Source organism: Papaver somniferum, unplaced genomic scaffold (assembly GCF_003573695.1).
Source record: "Papaver somniferum cultivar HN1 unplaced genomic scaffold, ASM357369v1 unplaced-scaffold_79, whole genome shotgun sequence".
Taxonomy (NCBI): Eukaryota; Viridiplantae; Streptophyta; class Magnoliopsida; order Ranunculales; family Papaveraceae; genus Papaver; species Papaver somniferum.
The window spans coordinates 350447-359508 of NW_020650859.1; positions in this window are offsets into that span (position 1 = coordinate 350447).

Genomic DNA, 9062 nt, shown 5'->3' on the forward strand with positions numbered 1-9062 from the left:
ACTTTGACTGGTTTCTGGGGCATCATAGAGGTAAATATCAAAAATATTATTTTTAAATTTAAATAATTTTTATGAACAAATGTAGGTTAAGTCAAAGTACTAAAATCATGGTGTAATTTGAAGTATTGGTGGTATACCTACTTCAGTGTTGGTAAACCAATCCTTTAAGAAGATACCCGTAGATTTCCAATCTTTGACATGTACGTCTCGAGCAACTGGGCGAAGGACACTGGCAACGACGTTTCAGCTTCCAGTTTTGTTCAGAGGTTTTAACAGATGACTCTAAGCCATAAGAATGTTGGTGTTCACCCTTACATTGATGTTCCTCGGTATTTTGAAAATGATACATAACGCACATGTTCTTGATTATTCTGTCCGTAGAGTTGTTTTACACTCCATTAAGAAAGAGGGGTTTGGTAACTGGGTAAAATACCGCAATACCAAATACAAGGTATATATGCAATTGCAATAATCCGCCACAACAGATGCAAACCTCTGGATCATATTTTCATCGGCTGAGAAGAACCAATTGGGAGAGATATGAACTAAACACAAAGAGGGACACACAACATACACATCTATAGATGGGTTTGATTTCCTAGGGTTATTAAGCCTATCCCATGATGAAAATATCGTTCCTATCCAACCACGTCAAAAGAGTCATGCTTTATGACTTACCCCACCACGGGTGCTAGTTTTTCATCATCTTCGTCAAATATGCCCGAAATTCGTTGGGAGATGACAAGTATTACTTCACAAGGTGACCCAACCACGATCCCCAATGTATCCCAAGCTATGGAACATGATTATCCTTATTACAATGTGACTGCCAGTAATGAAGAGTTGCAGAACTGAACCATTTGTATTGAGTTAATTGGCAAGTGGAGGCTATACACTTGAATGTGTGTTGGGAATTGCATGAGGACAAAATGTTTGGATTGAGTCCAACTGTAAAAGATGATGGGAGTTCACCGTCTACCGATTCCACCAGGAGCAACAGATCATTGCACGGTAGTGATAATACAGTGGTGGGAGAAACACAAGTATGACAGAGTTCTTCACCACATGTACGACAAAATATTTTCTTCTTCATTATGTAGTCGGGTAATGCGATTCTTATAGCGTCTCGTAAGCTGACATGCAAAAACTGGTTTTCACACAGTGATAACATAGGATGTAACTCGTTTTCATCCAGTGATATCGTAGGATTTAAATGGTTTTCATCTAGCTTTAATACATGATATAAGTGGTTTTTATATAACTTTAAAAAAGAAGGTAACTAGTTTTATATAAATTGTTACAGATTGCAATAACAAGAAGAATGTTGAAGTAAGATCCAAGAATATGCATGATGTGAACGTGGGTGGCGAATCAAGCACAAGGAATATGCATGATGTGAAACTGGTTGGCGAAATAGATGAATACAAGTCGGAGAAAAAGTAAAATAAATGAAGTCTATACATTTACAGTCGCTTGAAGTTGAACGACAACTAAAAAAGTAAATGTTGTTAGTTTGTTTAGCAAATAAGTCGCTACAAAAGGTTATTGATGTAGTTAAAACTTAAATTTTCTGTTTGTAAAACTCTCTTTGTATACATTTATGAAATCAAGATTTGTCATGTATCTTAATTACAAGTGAATGAAAAATGAAATGTTTTTACTTAAACTAGCTTATACTTCGAGTCGTGAACATTTTCAAATAATCTTCAATCAGATTATGCAGGATGAAACTGGTTTCATCCGAGTCTAATATTTAATATATGCATGATAAAACTGGTTTCATCTAGACGACAACATTTTTATTTTTTTCAAAATATGGAATATGAAACTGGTTTCATCCCGGCAAAAACAAATTTAATCGTATAAATCAGATATCATATACAATTGAAAAGAACAATACATTAAGGATATACAAAAAGTACAATGTTCAACATCCCCAAAATATGATGACAATGAGGCTTAACAATCGTAACCAAAAAATTAAATCCAAAATGCAACACAAGAACTATGCAAAATAATGGAAAATGAAGATGATCACGTGGTGACGATCAGTACATTTGGAACTTAGTATTTTTCTTCTCAAAGATATGTTCTGCCACCATATGCATCAGTTATCCTTACTCTTAAGATGTTTTTTTTCAGCGACAACATCATACTTAATCTCCATAGTTGGTGTGAAAATGGGGAGCACACAAAACACTTGCAAGTATACAAGGCCAAGATTTGTAATAAAAGGATGAGTAGGGGTTTGTCCACAGGGAGAGGAGCATACAAGAAGTCTTCCTAGCTAAACTGTGTAGTGAGCTAAGGGCAGTGAAGGGTGACAGTGACAAGTTTCTAGAATAGAAGTGAAACAAAGGCAGCAGCCTAAGGCAAGGGTATTGAGCAATAGTGACTGACAAAGAGAAAAATGCAGAATTGTGTGAAGTAACTAAGGCAATTGAATCCACCTTGTGCCCTAATCAAGCAATGCAATCTAGGTTTAGTTGGAGTTCCTAAGCATACATCTAGAATGAGATGAAAATCAGCTTGCTCACTGATATGCCCCTAGAATTGATTGTCTTTTGACAGCACAATCAATCACAGGCATGCCAGAGCACTGAGTACTTCTCATTGCTCAAGCAAACAGGCAATAAGAACACTATCCTAACCATGCATCATCCAACGGTGCACTAGGCTTCATCAGAGCCCTAGTTGCAGTGAATTAGCTCATGCTAGACATGAGTATAACCAAAGCATTCATACAACAAACTAAATTCAAATGCAACAGATAAACAGGATACACACATACACACTGTTGCTAAACAGAAATTGGAAAATTGAGAATTGATTCAATAAATTGTTCACTGGCTAGCCCAGAGAGCTTTTCTACCACACCCATATCATCAATTTATAGTTTTTTACAACACCCTAAATTTCTACAAACCCTAATTGGAAAATCCCCAAATTTGAAAACCCTAATTTTTTTAAATTACAAATTAACTCACTGATTTTCTGAATTGGTCTCCCCAACGCTCGACCCATGCCCTGTTGATGTTCCATCTGCTCCTCCTCAGCTCTACAGCTCCCAATTGCGTCTACTGATGCCCTAGCGTTTCTCTTTCTTATTTGTAGCACCTAGGGTTGATGCTAAGAACAAGAAAGGGACATACTAGGGAGCTGGATGATGGTGAAGCTCGAGGTGGTGATGGAAGAGATGGTGGTGGCAGTGAAGTTGCAGGCGGTATGGTGGTTCTGCAACTGATTTTGGGAGAAGGGGAGGGTGCTCGACTGTTTTGGGAGAAAGGGAGTGTTTGTTTGGGTATAGGGTATCGGGTTCTACGGTGTGAAGCGGGGATAGCGCGGTTTGATGATCTGCGACAAGGAGCGATGGATGGGAAGATGGTAGGTGGATCCAACGGCGATACGGAGGTAAGCGTGGAGCGACCGTCGGATGAAGGGATACAACGAAACGAACGGTGCTAGATTAGGTTAGGTGCTGTAGTGTAAGGCGGAGATATCAAACTTTGATGAACAGCAAGGGAGCAACCGTTGGATTCAACTACCATCTAATCTGAAGGCTTGGAATTTCAGCGCTGTGGTGCTTGGCAGAGACTTCAGATTTTGATGCTCTATGAAGGAGCGACCATCGGATGCTTCTGAGAACTGATCTGATGGCTGAGAACGGAGGCGTTTTTGTGTGTAGAAAATGAGGTTGTGCGCACCATTCTTCGCGACTTCCTTGCGTGATTTCTCCCGGCTTTTCACTACTTTTCTGCTCTTTTCCGCTCCGCAAGTCATCCAGACTTTATTTATTACCTAAAAATGCAAAATTAAGTAAGAAAAATATTTATTCTTGAAAACAATGAAAATACAGAATATGGGATAAAATGTAGAATTAATGATCAAAAGATGAGTTAAATGCCAACAAAAAGGGATAAATATATACAATATTTGGCACTCATCAAATACCCCCAAACCTGAATTTTACTTGTCCTCAAGTAAAACAAAACTAAGGAAATCCTACCTATACCACTGCCGCTGGTCTCTCGAATGCATTTAGCGTATGCACTAAGCCTTTTAAACCACTAAGTGTCCCTAGTGGACGAGTTGAAGTCTCGTGAAGGTTTGCTTAGAACGTACCTACAAAGTTCTAGGTCAAAATATAAGCTCAGATTCCATCAAATGTGACATGTGCAAAACAGTTAAGCTCACAGCAAAATGGAGATGTCAATCTAGCTATCGAAGGCACAATCCTAGCACTGATAACAAAAAAAAAGACATGTGATAAGAGTGTAAAGTGTATCTACACATGTGTAAAGAAAGATCTGAAGTTATGACTACTAATCACCAAGAGATAGTTTCTCAGGCTAAGAACTGAGGTCGAAATCTAGCTAGCTGTCCGGACTTTACAAGAATTGTGAATGAGTTGGAGATATTTCACAATTACTCGCGTTGTACATCAATGGCATACACCCCTCCTTGCTTATTACAAAAAACAACAAAATGACTATTTACATGACTCTTATTTACATTGACTATTCTCTTTTATTTTTGGAACAAGAGATGATGGAATTGATAAATACTTGATTTTTTTTGTATTTTTCTGATATTTTTTTTTTCTCTTTTTTTTTTTTCTGAATATATACATCGTTTTTTTTTTTTTTTTTTTTTTTGGAATAAGGAAACACTTTTGATACAAACAAAAGGAAACAAAAATTACATGACACTTTGCAAGAGGTAGCCCTTTTTGATGCACCCAGTTAAATTCGATGGTTGTCTTTCTTAATGTAACCTCCACCTTCTATCCCAACCAACCAAAGAACAAGCTAGTCAAGTTTCGTTCAGTATTCTAAAGTGATTGGCAATCGTAACTTCCTATCAAACACCTTGAAGATCGAGGCCATACATGTATTGGTAGATCGTGCGCGTGCAAATTTCTTATCACTATGTGAATTGTGCTAGAATCAGGGTGCCTAAATATCTAGACTAAGACTCCTAATAAAAATACATATTTGCACAAGAGTCAACATTTCAAGGTAAATGAGCTCCATTTTTTATGATTTTTCATTTTTTAATTTTTTATTGAATTTTTATTTTTTATTTTTTTTTGGAATTTTTCAATTTTTTCAAAAAGAAGAAGGAGTTCGTTTTCAATTATGGCAAATTATCATGGTATCTACTCTATACCCCCAAACCTAAACTAAACATTGTCCTCAATGTTTCAAAGTATGGAAAGAATTATAAAACAATATATGAAGAAGAACATGTGGCAGGCCTCGAAAAGGTCCTAAAAATTATCCCCGGCCAAAAACTTGGTGGGCCCGGAAAGTGTATATAAAATTATGCGCAGAGAAAAACGGAGGCCTACAGTAATACCGCAAGTGCACGGTCGTCGGTTGTAGCTCGTGCAAGTACGGGTCGATCCACAGAGATCGGGTGTGTTTTGGAAGTGTTTTAGCTAATTGGGTTTCTAGTTTGCTTTGGGCTTAGAATACCCCTTTGGAAATATTGGGCTTAATGTACTAATGGGTTTGTTCAAAATAAAAAGAACTGAGCTTGGGCTCAGTTTGGTCTTTGAAGTGCAAATGGGCTTTGGCCTTACAATGAGTTCAGGTTTTTGGGTTAAGCCCACAATTAATTGAATTGGGCTTTAGCTCTAACCTATCAATACACTAGGCTTTGGCCTTAATGAAATTGGGCTTTGGTTTTGGTCTTCTGATGAGCTCAAATTGTGCTCTGGGCTTTTGGTTAACTATGGAATGGGCCTTAGTGAACTGTGGCTGGGCTTAGTGAACTGTGGCTGCAACAGCAGCAGTAGCAGGACTGCACAGCAGAAGGGCAGCAGCACAAGTGAAGCAAACAATGCAAAGCAGCAGAAGCAAGAGCTGCACAGCAGAAGAAGTGGCAGCAGAAGAGAACAATGCAGCAAAGGAGTTGCAGCAGACAACAGCAGCAACACTGCAGCTACACAGCAAGGGTAGCAGGTGCAGGAGAAATAGCTGCACAGCAAGGCCAAAAAGAAGTAGCAATGCAGCAGTGGTAGCAGTAGAAGTGCAGCAGCAAAAGTGACAGAATGCACAAGGAATAGCAAGAACAGCAACAACAGGGTGAACAGCAACAAAATGAACCAACGGGTGAATAGCAAAATGAACAGCAACAAATGAATAGCAAATGAATAACAAAATGAATAGCAAAATGAACAGCAAAATGAACAGCAAAATGCACAAGGAATAGCAAGAACAGCAACAACAGGGTGAATAGCAAAAACTAAACAGCAACAACAGGGTGAACAAAAGCAAAACAAAACAAGAGCAACAGAAAACAACACAAGAATGAACCAAGGCCTAAGGCCAAGGGCAGGGTTGTGGTGAAGAAACTGAAATGAGGCAATACTAAGGCAGCATACAGGCAAAAAGGAGGTATACTAAAAGAATGGAAGAGAACTAGCTTGCTATAAGCACTAGTTTCTCCCAATGCACAATCAACACTACAACCTAAGCATACACAAGAATGGCAAGAAAATCAGCTTGCTTTAAGCACTGATTTCTTGCCATTGCACAATCAGCACATTGCTTCACAGATACCTAGCCTAGCATTCCATCAATTGACAGTGAATTTAAACATGACAGTGAATTGATACTAACAGTGAACAATAACAGTGAGTAGAATTAACAGTGAACATCAAGCATTAACAGTGCATGAGACCAAGTATTAACAGGAACATTAACACAACTAACATGAACATAACTGAAACTAACAATAAACAATTAACAATGAACATGACTGAATTTTAACTGAAACATGGATATGAAAATTAGCAGCAAATTGAACTGAAAAAGTGAACTGAAAATTAACAAAACATTTAACAGAACTTTGAGAGTTCTGGATGTTGGCTACTCCAAACATAGTTTCTACAACACACCCACAGTCTATTTATAGCTCACAAACACAATTTCCCTAAATTACAAAATTAGGGTTCTTCCCCAAAAGTCAGTTGAATTAGGTTTTTCAAATTACCTAATTTTATGGCACAATTTCTCCATTGTGATGTCGACCCATCCTTTCTCTGACTCTCCTGTATCACTCCATGCCTTCAATTTCACTCTAGCTCAACCTAATTTACCAATTTTGCACGCCTAGGGTTGCTGATAGAGAACGTGCAAAAATTGAGAAAATAGGTGGCTAAGGAGAAGGGAACAGATGGTATTGGTTGCTTTGATGGATAGGGTGATGATGGTGGAGGAGTGGTGGCAGTGGAGTTGGTGGTGATGATGGTGGGCGGCAGTTGCAGGGTGATGGCTCTGCAGGGGGGGTGGTGGAGAATGGCTCGACTGTTTGGGAGAAGGGGGGTGTTTGGGTAGGTGGTATAGGTTCGGTTGCTAGAGTGTGAGGCGGCTTCATCAAATTTGATGTTCTGCGACGCTGAGTCATTGGATGCGAAGCTGGTAGGTAGATCGGACGGTGATGCGGAGGCAAGCGATGATCGACCGTTGGATTATATGATACAACAAAATGAACGGTACTTGATGGGGTTAGGTACTGTAGTGTAAGTCGGAGATATCAAACGTTAATGAACAGCAAGGGAGCGACCGTTGGATTCAACTACCATCTAATCTGAAGGCTTGGAATTTCAGAGCTGTGGTGCTCGGCATAGACTTCAGATTTTGATGATCCATGAAGGAGCGACCGTCGGATGCTTCTGAGAAATGATCTGATGGCTGAGAACGGAGGCGCTTTTGTGTGTAGAAAATGAGGTTGTGCGCACCATTCTTCGCGGCTTCCTTGCGTAATTTCTCCCGGCTTTTCACTACTTTTCTGCTCTTTTCGCTCCGCGACTCATCCGAACTTTATTTATTACCTAAAAATGCAAAATTAATTAATAAAAATATTTATTCTTGAAAACAATGAAAATACAGAATATGGGATAAAATGTAGAATTAATGCATAAAATGAGTTAAAATGCCAACAAAAAGGGATAAATATATACAATATTTGGCACTCATCAAATACCCCCAAACCTGAATTTTACTTGTCCTCAAGTAAAACAAAACTAAGGAAATCCTAACTATACCACTGTCGCTGGTCTCTCGAATGCATTTAGCGTATGCACTAAGCCTTTTAAACCACTAAGTGTCCCTAGTGGACGAGTTGAAGTCTCGTGAAGGTTTGCTTAGAGTACCTACAAAACTAGGACAAAATATAAGCTCAGATTCCATCAAACGTGACATGTGCAAAACAGTTAAGCTCACAGCAAAATGGAGATGTCAATCTAGCTATCGAAGGCACAATCCTAGCACTGATAACAAAAAAAGACATGTGATAAGAGTGTAAAGTGTATCTACACATGTGTAAAGAAAGATCTGAAGTCATGACTACTAATCACCAAGAGATAGTTTCTCAGGCTAAGAACTGAGGTCGAAATCTAGCTAGCTGTCCGGACTTTACGAGAATTGTGAATGAGTTGGAGGTATTTCACAATTTCTCGCGTTGTACATCAATGGCATACACCCTCCTTGCTTATTACAACGAAACAACAAAAGATAACTCTTTACATGACTCTTATTTACATTGACTACTCTTTTATTTTGGAACAAGAGAGATGGAATTGAAAATACTTGATTTTTTTTTTTTTTTTTTTTTTTTTTTTGATATTTTTTTTTTTTTTTTTCTGAATATATACATCGTTTTTTTTTTTTTTTTTTTTTTTTTTTTTTTAAATAAAGGAAACACTTTTGATACAAAAGAAACAAAAGATTACATGACACTTTGCAAGAGGTAGCCCTTTTTGATGCACCCAGTTAAATTCGATGGTTGTTTTCTTAATGTAACCTCCACCTTCTATCCCAACCAACCAAAGAACAAGCTAGTCAAGTTTCGTTCAGTATTCTAAAGTGATTGGCAATCGTAACTTCCTATCCAACACCTTGAAGATCGAGGCCATACATGTATTGGTAGATCGTGCGCGTGCAAATTTCTTATCACTATGTGAATTGTGCTAGAATCAGGGTGCCTAAATATCTAGACTAAGACTCCTAATAAAAATACATATTTGCACAAGAGTCAACATTTCAAGGTAAATG